Source organism: Pelodiscus sinensis, chromosome 2 (genome assembly GCF_049634645.1).
Source record: "Pelodiscus sinensis isolate JC-2024 chromosome 2, ASM4963464v1, whole genome shotgun sequence".
NCBI classification, from domain to species: Eukaryota; Metazoa; Chordata; order Testudines; family Trionychidae; genus Pelodiscus; species Pelodiscus sinensis.
This window is the reverse complement of record NC_134712.1, coordinates 3,648,062-3,661,537: the sequence shown is the minus strand read 5'-3', so window position 1 is coordinate 3,661,537 and position 13,476 is coordinate 3,648,062. Positions and strand designations below refer to the sequence as shown.

Here is a 13,476-nt window from a genome sequence, read left to right as displayed (position 1 = left end):
CATACATAGACCATCTCCCTCAGATCCTGCTGCTCCTTTCTGGGGGTTGCTAAAATAAAGGGGACAGTTCACAGCTGGCTTCCCAGGGACCTGCCAACCAGGGCTGAGGAGCGTTTACTCTTCGCTGCCCCAAGCCAGCTGCCTCCACCCAGGACAGTCATGTAAGGACACAAAAGCTGCTTCCCCAAGCAACTCATCTGGAGCCACCGCGCCCTCCTCGAGCAAGACAGCTCATTGGAGCGAGACCTGCCTTGCGGCTTAGCGTGCCGGTGGCCGATTCACCTGCCTCCCCCTGCCAAATTCTGCTCCCCATGTGCACAGCTGGACTGGGCGTAGGGAGGTGGGCCAGGGGTCTAGACAATGGTAAAGAGGAGAGAGAGAGAAGAGGACACCCAGGATACACAGGGGGGTTGCCAGCAAATGTCTCCATTGGGGTGGGGAACCTCAGACCCAGGGGCCGGATGCGGCCCCTGCTTTGCGTGGGTCCGGCCCCCCAGGCTCAGTATGGGGGAGTCTACACTGGAGCTCCAGCCACTCACCCGCAGGGCTGGGGCACACAAAATCTACTAGCCTGCCCCCCCCCCCCCCCCCCAGGCTCTGGTGTGGGAGGGGAATGTGGAGAGGGTCCTTCGTCTCAGTCAGGAGCTTCTCACTGGCATGCAGCCCCCGACTGATTTTTCTGAGGGTCAGTGGCCCCCGACCCAAAGAAGCTTCCTCACCCCTGCGTGAAGAGTACTTATGTCAGCAAAATGTAACTTGCTCAGAGATGTGAACGTAAGTTTTGCCAGCATAATAGTTACAGATTGAACCTCTCTCGTCCGGCACTCTCTGGTCCAGCAACCTCCGTGGTCCGGCATCAATTTAGTTCGCCGGATGTCCACTTAGTTTGGGTGTGGCCAAGTTTCCCGCGGTCCCGTAAAGTTTGTTGGTAGCCCACAATCCCGGCGCTCAGTGATCTGTGCTGTTATTTAGCTTTTAATCACCCCTCAGCGTCAGAGCCCAACAAGCGGTGGAAGTGCTGGTAATGCTGCTAAGTGTAAGCGTCGTTCTTACGCTGTATCTACTTATTGCCTTGTGCCAATGCGATAACATTGCGTAACAACACTGACACTTTGTGATGAAGAGGGCTGACAAGCTTCGGCTGGGTGTTGGCTTACTTAGGGTGTATTGGTACAGTCGAACATTACTAAGCAGCTTTGCAAGCGCTAAGCCATTTGTTCGCCTCAGTGAAACAAAAATAAAGAGGCCCACTCACTACAAAATTGACCTCCCATGGTTCAGCAAATTCTCTGATTTGAGACCGGGCAGGGTGCCAGACTACAGAGGTTCAATCTGCAGTGTGCACAGAGCTATGTCGGCAGACGTTTTCCTGCCCAAGAGAGCTACCACCACTCATTTGAGGAGGAGAGCTCTCTCCCACCAGCTGCACGCTCTTACAGGGCAGCTAAGAACATAAGAATGCCCAAACCAAAGGTCCATCTAGCCCAGATCCCTGTCTGCCCACAGTGGCCGATGCCCGGTGCCCCAAAGGGAATGAACAGAACAGGCAGTCATCAAGTGATCCCTCCCCTGTCATCCACTTCCAGCCTCTGACAAACACGAGGGACACCATTCCTGCCCATCCTGACTAATAAATATTGATAGATCTAGCCTCCATGAATTTATCTAACTCTTTTTTGAACCCGGTTAAAGTCCTGGTCTTCAAAACATCCTCTAGCAAGGAGTTCCACAGATTGGTTGTGCGCTGCGTGAAGAAAAACTTCCTTTTTTTTGTTTTTAACGGCTGTGCCTGTTCATTTCATTTGGTGAGCCCTAGTTTTTATGTTATGGGGACAAATCAATAACTTTTCCTTATTCACTTTCTCCGCACCAGTCATGATTTTATAGACCTCTATCCTATCTCTCCTTAATCTGCACATTTCTAAGCTGAAAAGTCCCAATCTTTTTAATCTCTCTTCATATGGGACCTGTTCCAAATGCCTCATCATGGTTATTGCCCTTTTCTGAACTTTTTCCAATGCCAAGATTTTTTTTTTTTTTAAAGATGAGGCACCCACACGTGTAATGACTCTGTACAGCTGTGCCTCTGTAAACTTGCTAGGGGAGACCTGGCCTCAGTCGCACGTTGCATTGTGGCCTTTGGGCTGCTGGCTGAGCCCTGGCGCTGAGCCCAAAAGAACCGTCCTGCCTCCTGTCCTGATACCTGCCAGCCACGGCTTAGGCTGTCGGCCTGGAGGATACAGACCCGCCTGCCCGCTCCCAGGGCGTTCCTCCAAAGCTCTGAAGCCTTGGGTTTTGTTTGCACTCTAAGTATTTCCAGACCGTCTCCTTTGAGGTGGGGAGGAACCTGCCTCCCTGAGGAACAAGCTCATTATTGCGTGAGGACCACGCCCTGAGTAATCAAAGTCAGAGGCTCAGGACCTTCGTGGTACCTCTGTGGCAGCGACTGTAGTAGGTCATAGCTATGTCCACCCCATGGAGAAAGTGAGTCTTTATTACAGATGGGACCAGTTAGGGCACCCCAGACCCTGTCCCATCTCAGGCCTGGGAGGGCTACAGCTACTGTGACTCTTTTCCCGCAAGATCCTTATGCCCCCAAAAAGGAGGTAGACCGATCTTGCGGGAAAAGGGGGGTGTGCGCAACAAGAAAACGTCCACACTGCTTGTTTTTGTGCAAAAACGGAGCGGCAAAAATATGCAAATGAGATCGCGACTCATGCAAATGAGCCCCTCGTTCGCATTTTTTGGGCCGAGAAAACTCTGCAGTGTAGGCATACCCTGAGTGAACATCTCATCCGGCCAGGCCTTGAAAGCCCTTGTCTCTCCTAGGCAGCATCCAGGTCTCCTGGTAAAATCCCAGCCAGCGAGGAAAGACACAGAGGGCTTGGAGAGTCCGCCTGAGAGAGCCTCCGTCCGATCCTACCTCCTAACCCCTCCCCAAAGGCAGCAAGCTCCAGGTGGCCGACAGATTTTGAGGGGCCCGTCTGGCTGTCAGGCTCCATTCGCTGCACCAAGGTGCCACCAGCTCCGGCGGGGGAGGCTTCTCTTGCCAATTACCCCCAGCTCGGCCACAACCGGGGGGGCGCTCGGGTGGGAACACCCATGCAGACAAGCCAGGAGCATTTGCCAGGTTTTAAACACTGGGGTGACTTGATGCTGTGGCCAGGGGTTCTTCCCGGCTAGCTGAATTAAGGGTATTAAAATGCGATTATCTGGCTCGTCGTATAGTCGATACAACGGGTGCCGGCTGTACCGTTAGTCGATAAGCACCGCTCTGCAGAGCCGCGGCGGGGGTCGCGACTTGAGCCGGCTCTGGAGCCAATGGGGTCGTGGCTTCGCAGCAGTATCCCCTGCCTCTGAAAGAGGTAGCAGGGCGGGGGGAGAGGGGGACAAGCAGGCAGCACCCCGAAGACGGTGCTGAAGGAACCGGCTTTGAGCTGAGTCCCCCCAGCGCCAGCTCCTTCTCCCCTCCCCCTTGCTGCTTCTCTCTGATAGAAGCAGCAAGCAGGGGGGTGGAGGGAGCGACTAGTCGAGTCGCTAGTCGACTACAGCTGAGTCAGGGTTGACTGTCCACTTTGGGTGTCCTCATCAAATACACTCACCGGCTCCACAACCAGCTCATCCTGTCTTAAGAAGGGACAGTCTCCTCCCAGCAGGAATCACGGGGGACACAGTCTGGCCTGTGTTATATGGGAGACCAGACCAGATGCTCAAAACGGTCCCTTCCGGCTGCAAATATTAGAAGAAAAGTGCCATCGGCAGCGGTTCAGTCAAACCAATTGCTGAGACGGGGCAGCAGCACGTCTCCCAGATCTGATGCCCCAGCCTGGGGGTTTTCAGCCTTATTTCCTTTTCCGACTCCCTAAAAAATGTGGGAGGCACAGACCAATGTTCCCGGGAAGCCAGGCGCTGGTGCGGCCACTCAGGAGACATTCCAATGCCGCCTGGTTTGGTGTTTCTCCTGGTGGTGCACCTCTGCACACGTCTTGGTGCGTGCATAAAATTATTCCGCACATGGATGGAAAAGAGCCAGACCCCTTTGGAAATCATCTACAGACTTCCATGGCTCTGCGCACCACTGAGTGAAAACTACTGTCCTAGACAGTATCCGAAACATCGAGCAGGACCCTAGTGGTTGGAACCGGCATCCGGGTGATAACGCTGTTTGTACCGTTATATCCTACGCAGGGAACAGTGTTCCCTAGCAGGGTTCTGTAGCTGGGCTGTCCTAGCCACACTATCAACAACAATCCATTTCAGGAGACAAACACCTCGCCCCAGAAGCAGTGTGGGAATGGGGCCTTTAGGGAAAGTTATCTCTGTGCAGACTCGACTGCGTGGCACCTCTCCTGGCTTGAGTGGCATCTTGGACCAGGGAATGATTAATTTGTAGCACTTGTATTTCATCTAAAACAGCCCCACCATGCCTGTCTGAGGAGTTTCATGGTGCTGCCATGGGCTAAGAGTGACTCGCAGCCATCTCTTTTGGGCTGAGTTTGAATATGGCTAAATGTAGTGGCTACAAATTGAGGAACAAAGAACCTATAGGACAGGGGATGCTACCCTGGGAAACAGGGACTTTGAAAAAGATTTGGGGTCATGGGCTATTTTACCTCTGTGTTTGTCACTGGTGAATCCTGGGTCCAGTTCTGAACTCAAGAATGGAGGTGGATAGATTGAAGGCTTCAGAGAATAGACACAAGAAAGGTTAAAAACCTGCCTTATAGTGCTAGGCTCAGGCCATGTCCACACTCTGCGGAAGATCGATGCTGCCATGGTTGATCTTGCAGTGTTTGATTTAGTGGGTCTGGTATAGACCCTCTAAATCAAACTCAGAGTCCACCCTCATTGGCACCAGTACTCCTGCTCTGCATGAGGGGTAAGAGAAGCTGATGGGAGCATTAGCTCCCGTCCACCTACTGCTGTGTGGACGGTGCAAAAACGTGACTTAAGATACAGTGTCTCCATCTACGTAATTAACTTCTGCTGTAGTGTAGACCAGGCCAAAGAGCTCAATCTACTTAGCTTCACAAAGAGAAGGTAAAGGGATGACTTGATCTAAGTCTAAGTGTCTAAATGGGGAACCAATATTTAATCATGGGCTCTTTAATCTAGCAGAGAAAGGTCTGACATGATCCACAGGCTGGATGCAGAAGCTAGACAAATTCAGCCTAGAAATAAGGCACAGTTTTGAGAGGGAGGGTAATTTCCCCTTTGGAACAATGACCCAATTACCCATCATTGCCAAGTTTCAAATCGAGCCTGGAGGCTTCTTCTTTTTAAAAAAAATATCTGCTCTAGGAATTCTTCGGGGGAGTTCTATGGCCCATATTGGCCACTCCATTCACAGAACCATCGAATTAAAAGGGACCACAAGGGCCATCCAGGCCAAAATGCAGGTTTTGTTGTGCCTAAGCCATCCGAGGCAGATGGCTCCCGCCTCCTTTGGAAAAGCTCAGGGAAGGAGCTGCCATGACATCCCAAAGCATCTGTGCCATTGTCCTACAGCTCTGACAGGAAGTTATTCCAGAGATTCCATCACAACCTGCTCTGCGTGGATTGTTGGAGGGACTAGATCCTCCGAGTGGTCCCTTCTGGCCGTGGAATCTAGGATCTGTGTCGTGGTAGTAGCCAGAGGCACTTGTCCGGGCTAGGATCCCACTGCGCTAGGTGCTGTGCAAACTAGAGATGTGAATGACTAATCGACACACTAGTCGACTAGTCACTCCACCCCACCCTTGCTGCCTCTATCAAAAAGAGGCAGCAAACGGGGGAGGGGAGAAAAGGAGCTCCTTCAAAGCAGCAGCACCATGTGGAGCCCAGGGCCAGACCCTGGGCTCCACGTAGTGCTGCCACTTTGAAATGCCACGTGCAGTCCAGGATCAGCTGCAAGTCCCCAGCTGGCCCAGGCTACATGTGGCAATTCAAAGTGGCAGTGCCGCGTGGAGCCAAGGGTCAGCGGGAGACTCAGAGACCCGAGCTAACCTCGGGCTCCATGCGGCACTGCCTCTTTGAAATGCCGCAGGGAGCACGGGGCCAACGAGGACTGCTTGAGTCCCTGCAGGTCCCGTGCTCCCCACAGCACTTTCGCCTTTGAACATCCCCAGGGCTGTTGCTACACTTCAAAGGGGGCGGCGCCCTTATTGACTAATCAAATAGTCGATGCAAATTGCATCAACCAGTCGATTACCCAATTAATTGAAATTTTACATCCTTAGTACAAACATAGAATGGGAAAGCAATCTCGATAGCATTTCCCCAGCAAAACAATCGCTAGCTCCTTTGGAGGACGTGCCAGTGTTTGGCCGGTGTTTATTCATGTTGGCTACGTCTAGACTGGCATGATTTTCTGCAAATACTTTTAACGGAAAAGTTTTTCCGTTAAAAGCATTTGCGGAAAAGAGCGTCTAGATTGGCACGGACACTTTTCCGCAAAAGCACTTTTTGCGGAAAAGCGTCCGTGCCAATCTAGACGCAGTTTTGCACAAAAAAGCCCCGATCGCCATTTTCGCCATCGGGGCTTTTTTTGCGGAAAACAAATCTCTGCTGTCTACACTGGCCCTTTTGTGCAATAATTTTTCGGAAAAAGACTTTTGCCCGAATGGGAGCAGCACAGTATTTCTGCAAAAAGCACTGACAATCTTACATGAGATCATCAGTGTTCTTGCGGAAATTCAAGCGGCCAGTATAAACAGCTGGCAAGTTTTTCCGGAAAAGCGGCTGCTTTTCCGGAAAAAGTGGCCAGTCTAGACACAGCCATGGAGTGTGGACTGCCTTGTGGTTTTAAATATGCAGAGGAAAACCATCAAGGGTGTTTCCAATGCTGGGATACCTCAGTGTCTGGGCAAATCATATGCAGAGAGCCTTTTGTTCTTAAGTCGTAGCAGTGGTGGGTCTTAGGAAGTCACGTGTCCTCCCTCTCTGGTACGGGCTGGCCAGGTAATTTCCCCATGTAAAGGGAATCCATAAACCAGTGGGAAGCTTAGCGGGGTCTTTGGCTGGCACACCCGGCAGAAGTGAACCAGAGACCCCCGGGGAAACGGAGAGTTCCCTTATCTTGGGGGCTGAGCTGGATAAGAGAAATCTGAGGGGGAGTTTGTAACAGGTTTGTACTGAGGTTTCAGTGTTAGAAGTAGCTCAGCGTTTTCTGTTATTTTACGTCTGTAATCGACTTTGCTCAGCCTGTTCCCCCGTATAACCACTTACATCTTACAGCTTATACTTAATAAAATCACTTCTATTTTCTCTCAAGCCCAATGTAAATGATTGTTACCTTGGGGGACAGGGGCAATCAGTGTGTGTGTGTCCCCCTTTCATTGCTAAAGAGGGCTTACCCAAATCATCCATGTGGGGTTCTGATCCCATGTGGGGAGCGGTAACCCAGGAAGCTGGGCCCAAAACTGTATTTTCCCTGGACCTGAAGGGTTTCGTAGAATCATAGAATCACAGAACTGTGTTCATTTTTTTAATTGTATCCTTTGGTATATATGATTGTGACAATTTTCTTCCACTATTTGATCTGAGGAAGTGGGTCTGGCCCACAAAAGCTCATCATCTAATAAACCATCTGGCTAGTCTTTAAAGTGCTACATAGTCCTGTTTTTTGTTTCAGCTACACCAGACTAACACGGCTACATTTCTAGAACTGGAAGGGACCTCGAGAGGTCATCAAGTCCAGTCCCCTGCCCTCACGGCAGGACCAAGCACCACCTCGATCAGCGTTTCTCCACCAGTGGGACGAGTGCCCTTAGGGGTACCTGAGAGAAGTCTGGAGGGTTACGGCAACTCAACTGAAATTTGGAGAAAACGGGATTTTTGTTTGGCGTTTTACAGCGCTTTATTATTTTTTGTCCTTTTTACACCCAAAAATTCCATCGCCCGCCCGGCTACAATTAAGTTGTTTAAACAAATGTGTTGCAATGGTGGAAAAAAATTGGGTGTGTCTCAAAACTGTAGGTACAGGGGGTACTTATAATATTTTTAAGGGGTACTTTATGTAAGCGGGGGAATGGTCCCGCTATTGTGGGGAACTTTCCTGGCTTCTATACACCCCGGTGAAATGGACCAGCGAAAGGATCTGAGTCCCCGCTCCCACTTCCTTTACCCCACGGCTCCCTGATCCTGAGGGCTCCCCCTCCACTCTCCTGAGGAGCAGAGCCCTCGAAACCCCAACAAGGCTGGGCCCAGGTTTCCTGGGGCTTAATCCCCGACCTTGTAGTCACTAGGGGCAGGAGTTAGGGTGTCCCCACTCCGAGGTGCTCTCTTCACACTGCAGGCCTTCTTGGCCCAGTGACCACTTCATAAGGTTCAAAGCAAATACAATTTATTAAACAACAACTGATTAAAGAGAAAAGAGTAAGACAAAATGAGAATGGTTAAATGAGAACACACAGCCCTGCTCTGTAGCACAGGGACATCAAAACAGCAGCCTGCAGAGTGTAAGGACAGTCCACAGTCTCTTCCTTAGAGGCCCCTTAGAGGCCTTGGATGTGCTGCGGGGGGGCTGCAGGCTGGACACACTTGCTCTGGCAGTGACCACACAGCCTCAAGCTCGAAGTGGCCAGACCCCTCTCCCAGTCCAGAGCCTCTCCCCACACTTTGCAGTTCCCAGCTGCTCACCACACCCAGCTGCAGGCTGTGCTGCGTGGCCAGTCTCTGGCTCCTTGCGTTGCTTCTCTGTTCCTTTTGGCTCTCTGAGCACGGCCAGTCTGCTGCTCAACACAGGGTCTGCGCTCCTTGAGCTGTGTGTGTCTGGCTCAGCTCTGCAAAAACTGCCCCTCAGCACACAGCTTGCACTCCTTAGGCTGTCTCTCAGCTCCCTGTTTTTGCAGGACTTCTTCTGCACACTGCTTGCCCCCCTTGGGCAGTCTCTCAGCTCTCTGTTTGCTCAGAGAGAGCCAGAACAATCCCAGCTCACAGGGAGGACGGGTCCTGGCCTCTTGCTTTTCTCACTGGCCTGTCCAACTTGTCAATCAGGCTGAGCTGGAGTGTTGGCTGCTTTCCATTGTCTCTGGGGTCTGTCAGACTCATGGACCCTTCCCCCTCAGATACTGCGAGCTGGCAAGCCAAAAACTCCCACAGAGTTTTAGTAAGGGGCTAACAGTCCCCTTACATTTATACAAAAAAAAGTAGCGAAACACTGCTCTAGATCCTTCGGTGTCTGTACAAGCTCGGGGCCTTGGCTGGGGGAAACCAGTGGCAGGACTGGGTAATGAGAAGCCCCAGAGAGCAGGAAAGGGAGTGACAGCGGCCTTATCCGCACTTCGGGAAGCTCCCCCTTCCCCTCCCCCGAAAGGGGTCTGCTGCGACCCGTCACAGTGCGGCCCATGCAGCTGTCTGCTCCTCGCTGGAAAGCCCAGCTGACGTATCTCCCACCGGCCTGGCAGCACCGGCGGCTACTCCGGCACGGAGCCCACGTGCAGATCTGCACACACAGGCCTGCAGCCGTTCCCTCTCCGCCTCCCCCAGCGCAGCGAGGCCTCTTGAGCAATTACCCAGCCGTGCGGGCGCAGCCGATCCGGAAAGGCCACATTGCTGGCTCCCCTGCCCTGGGCGGCTCTGCCAGTCATCCATCCATCCATTCCAGCACTCCCGGCCACGCCTGCGCTGGTTGTGGAAGGGACCGATCTGGCCCCAGGGTCACGGTCTCTGAGCATCCCACACATGTGCATGGATGTGTGCTTCCCCCATGAGGCGGGGCAGGGCTGTTATCTCCATTGGAAAGGTGAGGATCCGAGGCACCCGGCGTAGGATCCTGTTTGAGGCCCCACCGTGACCCCTGAACGCCTGCTCGGCCGCCACCTGGCCCTGTGGAGGCCTCGTGCCCATGTCCTTGAACCTGGGCACAGGTTCGTGCAGCGCCCCCGGCTGCAGGGCCAGGCCCGACGGCCTCGTGAGAGGGGTCCAGAGACCTGTCTCCAGCCAGAGCCCAGGAACACGTCCCAAACCAGAACAGGCCGTCAACTGAACCACCAAGCTGCGCTCCTGAAACGTCACTAGGGCTGGCGGAAAGGAGCCACGGCCTTGTGACCTTTAGCCTAGGGGCTTGGGCGCGCGTCCATGTGGGAGACCCGGGTTCAAGTCCCCCTGTGCCAGGGACCTGCCACCTCCCAGGGGAAGGCCTTAACCACAAGCAAGGCTGTCGAATTGTTCACTGGGCGCGTTCACAGCTAAGCATTGTCCCCGGGTCTACGTGGTACCCTCCCCAACTGCGCCAGTGCACACGCCACAGCCTGGCTCCTGCAGATCTAAGTTCCCTACCATGCCGACATCATAATGCCCCCTCTGCAAGAGGCATGGGGCTTATCTCGGCATAGCTAGGGCTAACCACTGGACCATCCTTTCTCCCTCTCACTTTGCCAGTTGCCCTCCTTCTGAACTCCACTCCCTCCAGCTGCTGTAGCTTCAAGGCATCTCCCCCGATGAGACCACTGCACTGAATAAACTCATACGGAGAAACATCTGACGGGTAGCGAGTGGAGAGACCCACCAAACTCATCTCACCTAATGCCACACTTTTTTTTGGCTAGGCACTGCTCTGTAGAGCACACAGAAAATAAGGGTCCAATTCTCAGCGGGTGTGAATCTGCATGGGTCTACTAAAGTAAAGGGAGCTACACTGATTTACTCCAGCTGAGGATCTGGCCCTAAAAGTGCAGGCACCGGAGTCCAGCAGAGTTAAAGGCTCCTCAATATGCACAGGATAGAGAATAAAAGAAAGAATAGCGTATAGAGAAAGGATTAGAGAATAAGACAGAGACTACCTCTGCCTCTCTATACGTCCATGGGCCTATGTCTACACTATATCCCTCTTTCGAAAGAGGGATGTAAATTAGGCAGATTGAAATTACAAATGAAACCGGGATTTGAATTTCCCGCGCTTCATTTGCATAATGGCAGCTGTGCGTTCTTTAGAGCCAGGGTATTTCGAAAGTGTCTAGACGCGGTTCTTTCGGAAAAAAATACCCTTTTTCGAAAGAACCGTAATGCCTGAAAAAATGTGGTTTACCGCTTCTTTCGATAAAGGGTTTGTTTGTTTTTTTCCGAAAGAACCACATCTAGATAGTGGTTTCACTTTCAAAACACCCATATTAGAAAGAACACGCAGCTGTCGTTATGCAAATGAAGCACATGAAATTCAAATCCCGGCTTCATCTGCGATTTTGATCTGACTAATTTACATCCCTCTTTCGAAAGTGTAGACATGCCCTGGGACACTCACAGCTTGAATACTGTGAGCAGATGCGGTCGCTTCATCTTGAAAAAGAGATCTTGGCATTGGAAAAGGTTCAGAAAAGGGCAACAAAAATGATTAGGGGTTTGTAACGGGTCCCATATGAGGAGAGCTTAAAGCGACTGGGACTTTTCAGCTTGGAAAAGAGACGACTAAGAGGGGATGTGATAGAGGCCTATAAAATCATGACGGATGTGCAGAAAGTGAGTAAGGAAGAGTTATTTCCTCCTTCCCATAACACAAGAATCAGGAGTCGCCAAATGAAATGAATAGGTAGCAGGATTAAAACAAACAAAAGGAAGTTTTTCTTCACACAGTGCAGAGTCAACCTGTGGAACTCCTTGCCGGAGGATGTTGTGAAAGCCAAAACTATACCAGGGCATAAAAAAGAACTAGACAAGGATGTGTCCATCAATGGCTACTAGCCAGGATGGGTAGGAATGGTGTCTTTAGTCTGTTTGTTAGAGGCTGGGAATGGACGGCGGAGGATGGATCACTTGATGAGTCCCTGTTCTGTTCACTCTCTCTGGGGCACCCGGCATTGGCCACTGTGGGCAGACAGGACACTGGGTTAGGTGGACTTTTGCTCTGACCTTGTGTGGCCGTTCTTATGCTCACTGTTAAGAGAGGAGAGCCAGTGACCAGTGCTGTGTGTGGACACCCAGCAGGCCGGGGCATGGGACGAAGGTACCGAACAGGGAAACAGGAGGGAGCTGGAGGGTGGAAACCCAGTGAAAGTTGCTGAGCAGGATGCTTGGTCAAGCCCCTTCGGTGCTGACGCATCTCGACTGCAAGCAGAGAGACCCATTCGCCCACGACAAAGCAACCATTGCCTCGCCCTCCCGAAGAGCAGCTGTGCACAGCCAGGTGCCCCCGGCTCTACGTCAAGCCGGCACGCCCTGCTCTTGGGCCCCGGAGCCAGAGGCCAGGGATGGCACCGCACTCCGGGCTGACGAAGGCCTCACCCCCGGCGTGTCCCACACACCCGTCCTGTGCTCGCTCTGGTGCAAAGGGCTTCACGGAGCAGGCAGGGAGGGGGGAGAGACACCCGGTCCAGACGCAACCCGCCCGGATAGTCTGAAGTCCTCGCTCTCATGGCAACCGCAGCTTGGCTCCCGCCTGCCACAGTCCCGTCCCAGCAGGGCAGATATTTAAAATCCTTCCTTGTTATGAAACATGTGGCCGACGCGCGAGGCTGCCGGCGCGTTGGCACGAGGCTGGAGGCTCTGAAACTTGCCCCCGTCGGTCCATTCCACCACCGTTGTCTAGCCTGTGGGCTTGGGAAAGCCAGGGAGATGCGAGGCCGGGGGCAGCCCCTCCCCAGCGCTGCTTCTGGGTAGAGGCCCGACCCCCAGCACCTCCCCTGCAGAATAGCTGTCAAGGCTTCTTCCCCACTCAAAGAACATAAGAACGGCCGTACTGGGCCAGACCAAAGGTCCATCTAGCCCAGTATCCTGTCCGCCGACCATGGCCAGTACCAAATGCCTCAGAAGGGGTGGACCGAAGACAATAATCAAGCGATTTGTCTCCTGCCATCCCTCTCCAGCCTCTGACAAACAGAGGCCAGGGACCCCATTTCTATCCCCTGGCTAATAGCCTTTTATGGACCTAACCTCCATGAAATTATCTAGCTTCTCTTTAAACTCTATTATAGTCCCAGCCTTCACAGCCTCCTCTGGCAAGGAGTTCCACAGGTTGACTACACGCTGTGTGATCAACACACTCTGCCACGATAAATGCAGAAGTGGGGGCCCGCAAAAGTACCCTTATCTTTCCAGGCTTTGGTATAAAATGTCCCCCCAAAATCTTAACAACCTAGATTTTGAGGATAAAATCCCCTGCCACCACCCAAGTAAGGAAAAGAAAATCAGATCACTTGGGAAATCTCGCCTCTAAAGTACAAACCAGGACACACAAAAATTAACCCATGCCAGGTTAATAAAAAGAAAAGAGAAAGAACTTTTATTATCAACACAATATTCCTGTTGCAAGCATCATGACTAGACGGAAAGTCACAAAGTAATATCCTCATGGGGGAGAGGGAGAAGTCCCGACCGTGGGCCAGGAGCTTAATTACAAAGGACAAGAAAATTTCTAATTGCACAGACCAGATCCCATTTCCCAAACCAGAAAACAATCAAACGGATTTATCTAAACTTTACCCTACTTACATACAGGGAAGAGTCTTTTCTTAGAGGGAGACATTCTGTCTGTCTCCCTCAGCAGCTGGAGAGAAAATGCCC

The 13,476-nt window shown here is 52.2% G+C and overlaps 1 long non-coding RNA gene across 4 annotated transcripts in view; it reads right to left on the bottom strand.

Annotated features, from left to right (window-relative positions):
- The window catches only part of LOC102458457 (uncharacterized), a 22,065-nt gene extending 8,589 nt beyond the window's left edge, over positions 1-13,476 (bottom strand). For 3 of the 4 annotated variants that reach the window (XR_012901175.1, XR_012901174.1, XR_003089908.2), the window contains exon 1: positions 13,405-13,470. This is a non-coding gene — a long non-coding RNA (uncharacterized LOC102458457). Of the gene's footprint in view, positions 1-13,404 lie in introns of all 4 variants that reach the window. The other variant, XR_012901176.1, reaches the window with a different exon arrangement.